The sequence below is a fragment of the Prunus avium genome, chromosome 5, assembly GCF_965620075.1.
Source record: "Prunus avium chromosome 5, drPruAviu1.hap1.1, whole genome shotgun sequence".
NCBI lineage: Eukaryota > Viridiplantae > Streptophyta > Magnoliopsida > Rosales > Rosaceae > Prunus > Prunus avium.
In genome coordinates this window covers 5,952,109-5,961,220 of record NC_142288.1, presented here as the reverse complement: position 1 = coordinate 5,961,220, position 9,112 = coordinate 5,952,109, and the positions used below count along the sequence as shown (strand labels likewise).

Genomic DNA, 9,112 nt, shown 5'->3' with positions numbered 1-9,112 from the left:
ATCTTTGAACGCAGGACCATCGTTGCAACCCAACCGGGTGATCTTTGAAGTTCATAATCGTCTAGAAAGAGAGTTGTCAACTGCAAAAGAGCAAGCTCTTGCCACATTTACAAGTATTGCTCTCCACACTGAACTTCCTAGTTCTTCACCTTCAAATTCGGAAGCAAGTTCAGACCAAGAAGAAGAAGAAGAGATGGCTGCCAATGAGTTCATGGGAGAACTTGATATCCCAACAATTCCAGCATCTCCTTCAAGCATTTTGCTGCCCACTGTAGCTCGAAATTATGAGCTTAAATCTTCTCATCTTAATATGCTGCCTTCCTTTTATGGTTTACCTAATGAAGATCCATTAACTCATATAAAGGATATTTTTAATGTTGTGAGTTCTTTTCCCTTGACAGGTGTGACAGAAGATCAACTTCGAATGAGAGTGTTTCCATACACTTTGAAGGATAAGGCGAAATATTGGTTGAATTCTTTGAAGCCTGGTTCACTCACTACATGGGCTGCCATTCAAAAGAAGTTCTTGGAGAAATACTTCTCCACGCAAAAGACCGACATGCTTAGGGATAAGATCTTGTTATTTGCACAGCAAGATGATGAATCGTTTTGTGAAGCATGGGAGAGATTCAATGGGCTGCTCAACCAATGTCCTCATCATGGGATTCCATTGAAGCTTCAAATGCGTATGTTTTATAAAGGACTAACCCCTTCTAGTCATAATATAGTCACCAATTTTGCAGGTGGTTCTTTTAAAACCAAAACTCCAGAAGAAACATACGAACTCTTTGAGGAGATAGCAATGGAGACCCAACATACGGATACAAGAGGTAAACGTGTTATTAGTGGTTCTAATGATGCTTCTAGTGTGCAGATTTCAAAACTGGAACAAAAGCTAGATGCTCTTCTTGCATTAAACTCAAGAAGCCCTCCGAAGGAAGTGTGTAGTATTTGCGAAACTCCTGACCATGCTACCATAGCTTGTCCACTTGGGGCTGGATATCCAGAATTTGTGCAAGAGCAAGCTAAGTTGGTAAATTCCTACAACCAAGGTCCAAGAAATGATCCATACTCTCAAAGTTATAATCCAGGTTGGAGGAATCATCCAAACTTTTCATGGAGGAATACTCAGAATCAAGCTAATCCCCCTTCATTCCAAAAGCCACAACAAACATCATCATTGGAGGATATAGTTAAGCAGATGGCAATCAACCAATCCAATTTCCAGCAAACTACACAAGCTACCATTGCCAAATTGGAAGTTCAAATAGGCCAATTAGCTGCTGAAATAACTCAAAGAGCACCTGGGAAATGGCCAAGCCAAACCGAGATCAATCCAAAGAACCAAGAAGCCAAGGCCATTCATGTGCTCAGATCAGGTAAGATCATTGATAGTAAAGTTGATTCTAATCTTTCAAATGATGTTGTGATTGTAGAAGATGAAGAGGAGGAGACCACGGCTACAGAAGGGGAACATCTCAAAACTTCTCAATCTGCTCCTAATGCCAAATCAGATTCTCAGGAATCCAAACAATTCCAATTGCATAAGAGAGATGACAAATTTGTGCCACCACATCTTCAAGAAGATAGATACGTGCCACCCGCTCCATATGTTCCACTGATTCCATTTCCAGGCCGTCTTAAGAAAGCAAAGCAAGATAAGGCTTTTAAAGAGATTTATGATATTTTGAGTAAAGTTAATATCAATTTGCCTTTGCTTGATGTTATTGAACAGATTCCTGCATATGGAAAGTTCATCAAGGACTTGAAAACTCACAAGCTCAATTTCGCTCCAAATGAAGATGTAAAGCTTGACCAGAATGTAAGTGCTGTGTTGCAAAGGAAGCTTCCACCAAAACTAGTTGATCCTGGCAGCTTTGACATTCCCATTAACATTGGAGGCAATAAGGTTGGAAGAGCCATGTTGGACTTGGGAGCAAGTGTCAACCTAATGCCATATTCATTGTATCAAAAGCTTGGCTTAGAAGGGATGAAGAAGACTTCAATACGACTTGAACTAGCTGATCATTCTATAAAATATCCGAAAGGTATTGTAGAAGATATTTTAGTTCAAGTTAATACACTAATTCTCCCTGCTGATTTTGTAGTGATGGACATGGAAGACAATCCAAATGGAGATCATGTTGATCGCATTCTCCTAGGCAGGCCATTCATGGCCACTGCAGACACAGTTATCAAAGTGAAAGATAGCACCCTTTCCATGACTGTTCTGGGTGAAACTGTTGAATTTAAAATGCTTAATGCTCTATCTCAACCTTCTATCTCTCTTGATTCTTGCTTTTCAATTGATGTTGTGGATCATGAGGTTTCTTCCAAAATTTTGCAGAGAAAGTCTAATGATGCTCTAGAAGCTGTCTTAACACAAGAAGAGGAAGATCTTTGTGAACCGGAGTTCCAAGAAGTGGTGGCTGCCTTAGAAGTGTTTCAACCATACCCACCATCCTTTAGGCCACCACTCGAGCCTCTTGGACCATCATCCACGAAATTGGAGCCATCCATTATCACCCCACCAAAGCTAGAACTTAAACCACTGCCCAATCATCTTAAATATACTTATTTGGGTGCTAACGAAACTCTCCCTGTTATAATTGCTGCAGGTCTCACCTCACATGAAGAAGAGAGCTTAATTAAGGTTCTAAAAGAGCATAAAACAGCCATTGGGTGGACCATAGCAGACATCAAAGGAATTAGTCCAAGCATGTGCATGCACCGGATTCTAATGGAAGAAGACAGCAAACCATCCCGTGATGCCCAAAGGAGGCTAAATCCCAACATGAAAGAGGTGGTTAGAGCTGAAGTTTTAAAGCTACTCGATGTAGGAATCATCTACCCAATTTCAGATTCTAAGTGGGTGAGCCCTGTACAAGTTGTTCCGAAGAAGTCCGGAATCACCGTTGTGAAGAATGAGAAGAATGAGATAGTTCCTACACGAACTATCACTGGTTGGAGAGTTTGCATTGATTACAGGAAGTTGAACACATCCACTAGAAAAGATCATTTCCCCTTGCCTTTTATTGATCAAATGCTTGAACGTTTATCTGGCCATGCTTACTATTGTTTTCTTGATGGTTTTTCAGGTTATAATCAAATTCCCATTGCTCCGGAAGACCAAGAGAAAACCACATTCACATGCCCATTTGGTACGTTTGCTTATAGAAGGATGCCATTCGGTTTGTGCAATGCCCCAGCAACTTTCCAAAGATGCATGATGTCAATCTTTTCAGATATGGTGGAACGATTCATTGAGGTATTTATGGATGATTTTTCAGTTTTTGGTTCCTCTTTTGATAATTGTCTTCACCACTTGTCTCTAGTGCTTAAAAGATGCCAGGAAACAAACCTGATTTTGAATTGGGAGAAGTGTCACTTCATGGTGAGACAAGGCATTGTGCTAGGCCATGTGATTTCAAGCAAGGGAATTGAAGTGGATAAAGCCAAGATCGATCTCATCTCAAATCTGCCACCCCCTACCTCTGTGAAAGGAATTAGAAGCTTTCTAGGTCATGCTGGATTCTATAGAAGGTTCATCAAAAATTTCTCAAGCATTACAAGGCCATTGTGTAATCTCCTTGCTAAGGATGCTGTTTTTGAGTTTAATGAAGCTTGCATGGAAGCCTTTACTACCTTGAAGAGGGAGCTAACTTCAGCCCCTATTATCATAGCTCCAGATTGGTCTTTACCATTTGAAATAATGTGTGATGCCTCTGACTTTGCTATTGGTGCAGTTTTAGGTCAAAAGAAGAACAAGCTCCCCCATGTGATTCATTATGCTAGCCGGACCTTGAATGATGCTCAAATCAACTACTCCACAACAGAGAAGGAGTTCCTTGCTGTGGTTTTTGCTTTAGAAAAATTTCGTTCTTATCTTGTTGGTTCTAAAGTAATTGTTTATTCTGACCATGCAGCTCTTAGATACTTGCTCACTAAGAAGGATGCAAAACCACGCTTGATTAGATGGATTCTCTTGCTGCAAGAGTTCGATTTGGAAATTCGAGACAAGAAGGGATGTGAGAATGTGGTAGCTGATCATTTGAGCAGAATTGTGGTTGAAGAAAAAGGAGAAGCTGTGCTACCCTTGAATGAGACTTTCCCTGATGAACAACTATATGCTGCCCAAGTCAAAGAACCATGGTATGCTGATTTTGTTAATTATCTTGCTTGTGGTGTTCTTAGAAATGATCTAACTTCTCAGGACAAGAAGAAGTTCTTTTCCATGGTGAAACATTATGTCTGGGATGAACCTTTCTTATTCAAGCATTGCCCGGATCAACTCATCAGAAGATGTGTTCCAGAAGAAGAGCAAGAAAGCATACTTAGGCATAGCCACGAATTGGCTTGTGGAGGTCACTTTGGAGCTAAGAAAACAGCACTTAAAATTCTCCAATCTGGTTTCTTTTGGCCCACTCTATTCAAAGATGCGTTTAATTTTTGTGTTAAGTGTGATAGGTGTCAAAGGATTTGTGTTTATCTTTCAGTTAATTGACATTTAGGTAACAATGATGACTTTGGATAGGAAATGATGCAATCCATGCATGTTAAGGCTTGATTTGGGTGAATGGAAGAAGGGCTTAAAGACAAACACATTTTGGCTACAACTCCTTTCCAGCCCAATTTCGTAGGTCAGCTTCTTGGCCTTGGATCAGCATGCTATGGGGCTTGGATGAGGTGAAGATCTTCATGAAACTTGTTCCAATGGGTGTCTAGTACAACATATCCAAATTTCAGCCCAATTGGACATTTGTGGAGTGCTCAGCCCGCCCAACACTCAACCCTGCTCAGGAGGATTTGCAGCTGCCAGCTTTGTCATGTGCCTCCATGTGCCTCACCCATGCTGCAACTGACTTTGGATCCAACATAATGAGTGAAGTGGGGAGGCATTCCAGCTATGAAAGTCTAAAGGATCAAGTTGGTACATGCTGGAGTTATTATAGAGAAAGCATGTGCATGCATGTAAAGCATAAATGAAATGAAGTCAATTCCAGTCTCTGTTCGGCAGCCAAATTGCAAGGCCCAAAACGCATACTTCTACTACTCCGATGGGAATACTTTCTTCATAGAAGTTGTTCCAATGGGTGTCTACTATAACATATCTAAATTTGAGCGCCATTGGATAAGTTTTGAAACCTCTGGCCTTCCTACACCAAGTCTGGTTCAGAAGACTCGTTTTTGTTCAACAACCAAAAGAAGACCACATGGGTTGGCAGCAAAAGGCAGCCACAATTGATCACCTTTGATCCCATGTGAAGAAAGCTTGAGGTGCAGCAAAAGAAGTATGGGATGGGATTGATTCCAACCACACTAACATAGACAAGATGAAGTGGGAGTTATGGGTTGTATTAAATGAGGAATGGTGGTGTTGGATTTCATCATGATGTTCCTCCCTCTTAGCCCTATAAATAGAGGAGTCTTCAAGCTACAAAATTCACTTCAGCCATCCTCCACACTTCCATCATCCAGAAATCATCCTCATACATTCCCACAACCCCAAACACTCAAGCAATCAACCCAATACTCTAAACTGCCCCAAAATCACCAAAACAGCTCCAGAAAACCTCCCTTCCATTTCCCTACGAATTTCCTCTTTCTCAGCCATCACCACTCACTCAAGCTCATCTCAAATCACCTCCATATCCTTCATACATCCTTCTAGACGTGGAGAAGCTCTTGGAGAAGCATTGGACACTACAAGAACTTCATAAAAGGGTTTTTCTACTCTTATGGCATTCATTATGTTTTCCCATTTCTATTTTAGTTTCTTTTCCATTATGAGTAGCTAAATCCATAACTAGGGCTTCGATGTAACCTAACATGAATATTCTGGGTTTATAAGTTTGGAGTTTCAAGTTTGATTCATGATTCATGTTCTTATTCACTATGCTTATAAGTTAACATGCTTGTTTGAATGATTGATCACCATTAGAACTTGTTTGTTAACTATCTTGGTTTGAATTAAGAGTAGACACCATGCTTTAATTCAAATTGAACTATGAATAGGAAGAGTATGTATGGACATTCGACAACAGGGATTAGATACATGCTTGGTTGTTTAAATTGTTCTTCTATGCTTAATGGGTTCCTAATGCTTAATTTTAGGTTAGACAACAAATGATCAAATTAGGGAATTAGGAACACAAGGTTAGGACCAAACACCATGGCCTAATCATACTTTAACTAGAATCAATCTTTGAATCTGAATTAGACTTGTTACTTGACTCCATATAACCCAGAATTGAATTGTTATGGTGATTCGAATGCCCTAGTCTCCAAATCTGTTTTCCAACTCTTAAAACCACTCTTTGTTACACTTGTTTATTTGCTTTCATTTGCAATTTCAGTTTGCTCACTTCCTTTCACAATCACAATCACTCTCACTTTAATTTCTGTTTTAGACTTAACTTCCTAACTTCTTGAATTCGGTAATCTACGTACATAACTAATTTGAACTTCTCAGTCTTCGTGGGTACGACCTCGTACTTGTCTTGCTATATTACTAATTGCCCCGTACAATTGCGAGTTAACATAATAATTAACAACAGGGGCTCGATCCGAAATGAATAGGTGTTCCAAATTGGACAATTCAAGTTCAACGGCAGTTCGTTCCTAATTGGACTGGTTGGTGTATTCCATACTTCTAGCGATTGGATTTCATTCAAAACTCACCAAATGACTCCTCCCACCATATTATGATGTTGCCCATGTTTTGGGCTCGATCCGAAATCAATAGGAGTGAGAAATTGGACAATTCAAGTTCAACGGCAGTTCGTTCCTAATTGGAGTGGTTGCTGTATTCCATACTTCTAGCGATTGGATTTCACTTAAAACTCACCAAATGACTCCTCCCACCATATTATGATGTTGCCCAAGTTTTGGGCTCGATCCGAAATCAATAGGTGTGAGAAATTGGTCAATTCAATTTCAACGACAGTTCGTTCCTAATCGAAGTAGTTGTTGTATTCCATACTTCTAGCGATTGGATTTCACTCAAAACTCACCAAATGACTCCTCCCACCATATTATGAGGTTGCCCAAGTTTGGGGCTCGATTCGAAATCAATAGGTGTTAGAAATTGGACAATTCAAGTTCAACGGCAGTTCGTTCCTAATGGGAGTGGTTGGTGTATTCCATACTTCTAGCGATTGGATTTCACTGAAAAGTAACCAAATGACTCCTCCCACCATATTATGATGTTGCCCAAGTTTCGGGCTCGATCCGAAATCAATAGGTGTTCCAAATTGGACAATTCAAGTTCAACGGCAGTTCGTTCCTAATTGTAGTGGTTGGTGTAATCCATACTTCTAGCGATAGGATTTCACCAAAAACTCTCCAAATGACTCCTCCCACCGTATTATGATGTTGCCCAAGTTTGCGGCTCGATCCGAAATCAATAGGTGTGAGAAATTGGACAATTCAAGTTCAACGACAGTTCGTTCCTAATTGGACTTCTAGCGATTGGATTTCACTGAAAACTCACCAAATGACTCCTCCCACCATATTATGATGTTGCCCAAGTTTGGGGCTCGATCCAAAATCAATAGGTGTGAGAAATTGGACAATTCAAGTTCAACGGCAGTTCGTTCCTAATTAGAGTGGTTGGTGTATTCCATACTTCTAACGATTGGATTTCACTCAAAACTAACCAAATGACTCCTCCCACCATATTATGATGTTGCCCATGTTTTGGGCTCGATCCGAAATCAATAGGTGTGAGAAATTGGACAATTCAAGTTCAACGGCAGTTCGTTCCTAATTGGAGTGGTTGGTGTATTACACACTTCTAGCGATTGGATTTCACCCAAAACTCACCAAATGACTCCTCCCACCATATTATGATGTTGCCCAAGTTTTGGGCTCGATCCGAAATCAATAGGTGTTCCAAATTGGACAATTCAAGTTCAACGGTAGTTCGTTCCTAATTGGAGTGGTTGGTGTATGCCATACTTCTAGCAATTGGATTTCACTCAAAACTCGCCAAATGACTCCTCCCACCATATTATGATGTTGCCCAAGTTTTGGGCTCGATCCGAAATCAATAGGTGTTCCAAATTGTACAATTCAAGTTCAACGGCAGTTCGTTCCTAATTGGAGTGGTTGCTGTATTCCATACTTCTAGAGATTGGATTTCACTCAAAACTCACTAAATGACTCCTCCCACCATATTATGATGTTGCCCATGTTTTGGGCTCGATCCGAAATCAATAGGTGTGAGAAATTGGACAATTCAAGTTCAACGGCAGTTCGTTCCTAATTGGAGTGGTTGGTGTATTCCATACTTCTAGCAATTGGATTTCTCTCCAAACTCACCAAATGACTCCTACCACCATATTATGATGTTGCCCAAGTTTGGGGCTCGATCCGAAATGAATAGGTGTTCCAAATTGGACAATTCAAGTTCAACGGCAGTTCGTTCCTAATTGGACTGGTTGGTGTATTCCATACTTCTAGCGATTGGATTTCACTCAAAACTCACCAAATGACTCCTCCCACCATATTATGATGTTGCCCATGTTTTGGGCTCGATCCGAAATCAATAGGAGTGAGAAATTGGACAATTCAAGTTCAACGGCAGTTCGTTCCTAATTGGAGTGGTTGCTGTATTCCATACTTCTAGCGATTGGATTTCACTTAAAACTCACCAAATGACTCCTCCCACCATATTATGATGTTGCCCAAGTTTGGGGCTCGATCCGAAATGAATAGGTGTTCCAAATTGGACAATTCAAGTTCAACGGCAGTTCGTTCCTAATTGGACTGGTTAGTGTATTCCATACTTCTAGCGATTGGATTTCACTCAAAACTCACCAAATGACTCCTCCCACCATATTATGATGTTGCCCATGTTTTGGGCTCGATCCGAAATCAATAGGAGTGAGAAATTGGACAATTCAAGTTCAACGGCAGTTCGTTCCTAATTGGAGTGGTTGCTGTATTCCATACTTCTAGCGATTGGATTTCACTTAAAACTCACCAAATGACTCCTCCCACCATATTATGATGTTGCCCAAGTTTTGGGCTCGATCCAAAATCAATAGGTGTGAGAAATTGGTCAATTCAATTTCAACGACAGTTCGTTCCTAATCGAAGTAGTTGTTGT

The 9,112-nt window shown here is 40.4% G+C and overlaps 1 non-coding gene across 1 annotated transcript; it reads right to left on the bottom strand.

Moving 5' to 3' along the window:
* Positions 1 to 559: 559 nt before the first annotated feature.
* On the bottom strand, positions 560 to 666 carry LOC148294233 (small nucleolar RNA R71). The gene has a single exon (XR_015836195.1). It is a non-coding gene; the product is annotated as a small nucleolar RNA R71 (small nucleolar RNA).
* Positions 667 to 9,112: the final 8,446 nt, after the last annotated feature.